The following is a 6,046-nucleotide window of genomic DNA, read 5'->3' as shown; positions in this document are numbered from 1 at the left end:
ATTAAAGGAAAACTTTGGGGGACAAAAACACAGTAATCAGGCCTCATGTGACAAGAGGCTTTAAATGGTAAACTGCAGTTGGAAATATTTACTTCCATTTTCATCTGGCTGATTTATTGTTTTGGAAAAAAAAGAGTGGGAGGTAGAGAAAACACATGTTTTTTAGTTGGAAAAATTTAAAAAATGTAATATATATATATATATATATATATATACACACATACACACATATATTATATATATATATATATACACATACTTTAAAGACATTTATATTAGAAATTCATATTTTCATATGACCTTTTCTGTTTTTCTTATACATAGAGATTATCATATTTACGGGTGTTTTATATGTGTATGTGTATAAAATAGACATTCTATTAAAAAATAAGCTTCTTAATTTAAGAGGCCCACAGTCAAGGGGAGAAAGAGAAACGTCAAGTAAAAGTCAGGCAAAATTGGGGTGTTATGTTACGTTGAGCCACAAATAATTTTTTTCCCCATGAATTTTGGTTCTACCTTTTCAATACTACTTGTAATTGGCATCAGATGTTTCTAATAAACTAAATAAGTTGAAATTTTTTCTATCTATCGGTCTATCTATCTATCTATCTCTGTTTTCAACACATTGTAAAAAAATAAGCCAAACATGAGGACAATTCAAAGCATTCCACTGAAGCCAAGTCCTAGAAGTTTTTCCTTCTCTACAACTAAATATTTAAGGACATCTTTGGTTTAGGCTAAAATATCAATAAAACAATAAGCATTTATCATGATAACTGTGTTCCAGACATTGTGCTTGGCACTCAGAATACAATCACAAAGAATGAAATAATCCCAATTCACATGGATCTTTTGTTCTTGATGTATGTGGGTAAATATGTAAATCCATACATCCATTCGAATTTTATATATGTCCATGCACAAGTAGACTGCATATTTCCTTAAGCTATATAAAGTTTTAACTGATTGAATGCATCTAATATTTAACTAAATTTAAAGAACACAGAAGTAAATATTGAACATGAGGTTCATCATTATTTCCACATTTATCTGACCTTTTAGATATCACACTGTCAGAACTCACTTGCCTTTTACTTTATTCCTTATGGTCTTTCTAGACAGTGCAATAGTTCATTTATGTTGAGATATTGACAGGTGCTAGTGCTTCAGTATGGCTTTTTGCTTGTACTATATATTTTCTGAGGTCTTTCTGGAACTATGATGGCTTCAGTAAAATAGGTGATTCAAAAGCCAGAAGTTTAAGGTAGAATCATGGAAGTAATTTACAATTATTGCAAGGTAATTGGACTAACCCTCCCATTCAAAGCACGTGTCTTCTGGACCTATAATTGATGATACTATCCTCCACTTCATTATAAATGAGACAATGATTCAAGTAGAATGTTCTACACTTAGAAACCACTCAAACAGTTCAAGATTTAAAAAAAAGCTTCATATATTTCAAAAAGCAAATAAAAGACATTTGATTTAATATAGACCTAAGTGAAGATATCTCTAAAGGCTATTATACTCCCTTGATTATGTTTAAATTTAATTAAAAATACATAATCAGTATCATAGTGGCATTACATACAGATTATCTTTTGAACAAGACAGTGGATTTACTTACCAACCTTTTCCCAATTGATTTGGTCATTTCTTTAGTACTATTGACAATCCTGACATTTTACCACACTGGAAAAGTACAAAGTGACTATGGATCTCTTTATTGCCCTGAAGTTTATATTGATAAACTAAGTAACTGAAGGACTCCCTGATCCCTATGATAATTATTTATGACTAAATGGGTGGACCTGACTTCAGTGGAACACTGTAGACTGTCACCATGTTTGTCAGGCTTATATATTTCTCAATGTGTTGAAAATAGACAGACAGACAGATAGATAGATAGATAGATAGATAGATAGATAGATAGATAGATAGATAAACAGATAGATAGATAGTAAAAAAAAATATTTGTGTCCTATAATTGTGTGGCTGCCTTTATATATCAGCAAAAATATAAAACCATTGCCACAACATAAGTGCATTTTTTACTTTGATGACTAAATCACCTTCATTTTGAGGCAAAGAAAAAGTGAAAGGTTTTTCTATTCATCACACAATATCATGGTTTTGGTGTATATTAATAGGATTTAGAAACCAATATTTTGTGTAGTGGCAAATCACTAGTTATGAAAGCAATTGTTCTCTTTTTCATGAAATTTCTAGTTTATAAATAGTCTCACTAGATTCTTCTATTTTATTATTTTACTATTCTAATACTATTTCAAATGTTCTTTACAATGGGTTCCTTTTTCTCATACAATGTTAAAAATCATTGTGGTGAATATATGGATGTTTGTGGTGGAAGTTATCAAGATTACAGATGTCTAAGTCTATAAAACACAGTTTGTTTTTTTTTTTCTAAATTATCATCAATTGTTGTAATATGACTCTTTTTAATACTATTACAAGGAAATAAAAAGTCATCATTTATTTTGACTGCTGCATATACATTGTGTATGTTGCTACTGAATTACTATTTATGATAATTAGTTATAATTCAGCAGCAAACATATAGCATAACCAAAAATACTATGGCTTTTGCTACTTAAAGAAGCAATGACAAAGTTTTAGGTATACCTAGGCTTACACATTTGATTACAATTGTTTCTCTATGTCCATTAACTCTAATCATTAATTAATTAGTATTATTCTCCTTTGTTTCTCCTCTGTCTTTTTTGGTCATTTCTGACCCTCATCTCTCCTTTCTCCCAAGTTCCATAAGTAGAGTAGAAGAAAAAAGAAGATAAGATACATTTCTGACTAGGGTTGGAAAACAGGAGAGGTGTAGTGAGAATAAAATCTATCCAATTGGATCTTATATATATGATATAATCAAGATATATACTTGTATAATGCTTATAACAAGGAAACAAGGTGGTGAAGTGAACAGAGCACCAGGCCTGCAATCAGGAAGACTTTAGTTCAAATCTGGACTCCAATACTTACCAGCTGTGTGACAATGGGAAAGTCACTTAACACTGTTTGCCTCATTTTCCTCATTTGTATAATGTGCTAGAGAAGGAAATAGAAAACACTTTAGTATCCTTGTCAAGGAAACCCTAAATGGGGTCTCAAGGAGTCACACATGACTAGAACAACTGAATAATGCTTATAATAAGGCATATTTCTCTAGATATAGTTCTTAAATTCTGTTGTTTTGTGGTCTCTTTGGTCAATCTGGTGAAATATGCATACAACCTCTTCAGAAAATAACCTTTATAAATAGATAAAAATACATAAAATTACAAAGGAATTCAATTATACTTAAGTAAAATTATGCATATACATAATTAGGTAAATATTTATATTCATATGGGTAATTATATAGTATAGCTAAGCGTAACATAGCATAGATAATATAACAGAGTAATATGGCATAGCATAGCATAACATGATATGTCACAAAATCAGATTCTTTTGAAAAATCAATTTAAAAATTTCTTTGTTTATCTTTGCTTATTGATTTTCACATGTTCAATGTTCTTATCTACTATTTTAATTTTTGTCATATATTTTGGCAAAGTTTCAATGGTGGGATTATATTCTGTGGACATACAAATATTGTCTCAGTATCACAAAACACAGGGAGACTGAAAGAATCAAGCTGGAGATGAAGTCTCTTGAAATTTTCCAAGATTTATTGTGACATAGCCTGTTTCTCTTTAAAAAAAAAAACCATAATATTTCTATGAAGTATAGCAAAGGGCCTAAAAATTGACTTTCAAAAAATTAGTGATTCCTCTGTTAGATATTTAATTCAATGTGTTTTTTTTTCATGTTTTACAACATTCATAGGCATTTGTCTGTAAACAGTAATATCCCTTTTTGAGCCTCTTTACTTAAAGGATTTGGGAAACCGTTTTGCTACAAGCAAATTTTGGTTTAATTCTGAGCATTCAAAATTTCTGAAGGGTATGTTTGAGAATTCTCTCTAAATGGGAGGGGGTGATCATTTTCCACAGCTGCACTTATTAAGTTCTTTATATGTTGTTGGATATTACCCTGATTCACATTTAAAAGTTTTGTAAGTTTGATCATTCAATAATTTAAGCACTTGCCTGGGCAAAGTATTATTATGGATGCTTTTCCTTAATGGGAAGAACACTAAGCAATTTGGGGAAGGATTAGTACTGCATTTTGAGAATACAATTAAGCCATGTTCTGATGACAAAATGTCAAAAATTTAATGAACCTTAGAAATCTTCCAGTACAACCTGCTCATTTCAAGAAAATTAAGATTAGAGATTCAAAGTGGCTTACCCAAGGTCACGTAGTATATAAATAGTAAAATTGGAACTAGCATTATTTAGGACTTCAGATTCTACATCAGTATTCATTCCATTATACCACTGCTGCCTCCATATCAATATGAATTGTATAACAAAACAGCTTCAATAGTTTCAATGTACAATCCTATTCTGTCTAATTAAAATGTTGTTGGCATGAAAGCTTTCTGTATGTTTATGCATTTATAGCATATATTTAATGATTTGATATTACTAGGTTATTGATGGAAATATGAGTCAGTATATATGCCTCAGTGGAGTCAGCTGTGGAAAGAAAAACAAAAATCCTGATTTTTAAAAATGCCATGCATTCCCACTAACAAGAAATTGTATTGTTGGGAATAATTTACATTGGATACTGAATACTGAATGTTTAATTCAGACCCCCTTATATTTACAAAGGAGAAGAAAGTCTACTTTGAATGTTGTATGTCATAAAAACAAACTTATATGACAGTAGAAACCTTGGGACTCCAATCTGAATGGCTTGGGGTAGTTGCAGGAAAAAGTAGGCTTATTGATTTCCTTGTGTGCTGAGTTCTGTGGAAGAGTAAATTATTTGCTAATCAATATTTCCTTTTGCAAGCTAACTGCTGATCCAGACACTGCCAGAGTAATTTCGACAACAAGAAGAAAATGGTTACTGTCTGATTGAAGCAGAACTGGGGAACTATTCAGTACAGACTGAGTCAGCGTACTATAATGTACTGTAATGGTACAAATGATACCAACATCAGAATGGTAAAATCAAGGAGTAATGTGGTACCTGTTAGAATGGGAGTCACCCGGTACTTATGCTAAAAATCTTTGCTTTAGCCCTCAGGAAGCTGACATTTAAAGGAAATATTAGTGGCAGATGAATGATGATATTTAAAATATCATTACAGAGGCATAGCCAAGATGGTAGCCAGGGACTCACCTGACCTTTCCCCCAAACCCTTCCAAATACCTTTTAAAATGATTCTAAACAAATTCTGAAGCAGCAGAACCCATAAAACAATGGAGTGAAACAATTTTCCAACCCAAGACACTTATAAAGTTGGCAGGAAAGGTCTGTCACACCAGAGTGAGAGTGAAACATAGTCCAGCACAGACCATGCCAGCACAGACTAGGCTCCAGCAAACCAGGAGCAGGCCTTAGGAGCCACTAAATCAGTAGCAGCAGAGGCTTCTTCTGGAGTTTCTCAATCCAGAGATAGTAAGGGGGTCAACAAATGCTCAGAAGGAGATAACAGGGGTTTCTTTGCTAGCTCTGAGGCAGGATTCTGTTCCTTTGTGCATACTCAGATCCATGCATGGTTCTGGGTGACCATTCCAGGATGAGGAGGAGCTCGAAGCTGCAATGGAGCAGGAACCCTCCTCACAATTCCAGAGCAGAAAAGAGTGCTTGAGGTCACTCACAGATGAGAGTGCAGGCCAGAAGAATAGTAAACATTTCTCCTTAGATCATACTACTTGGGAAAAACTGAAAGCTTACAGGTCCCTAGAAGTATCTCTGAAAATAGCTGCAAAAAATCCCTGAAGTTTGGGACAGTGTGCTGTCTATCCTGGCAGAAAAACCGTACTTTAACAAACAGTTAAAAGTCAAGTAATAGACTGGGAATACGAAGAAACAACAGAAAAAAAAATTCTGACCATGGAAAGTTACTCTGGTGACAAGGAAGGCCAAAACATACATTCAGAAGAAG

Source organism: Phascolarctos cinereus, unplaced genomic scaffold, assembly GCF_003287225.1.
Source record: "Phascolarctos cinereus isolate Bilbo 61053 unplaced genomic scaffold, phaCin_HiC Scaffold_7;HRSCAF=346, whole genome shotgun sequence".
NCBI lineage: Eukaryota > Metazoa > Chordata > Mammalia > Diprotodontia > Phascolarctidae > Phascolarctos > Phascolarctos cinereus.
The sequence above is the reverse complement of the archived record's forward strand: the minus strand, read 5'-3'. Positions refer to the sequence as shown.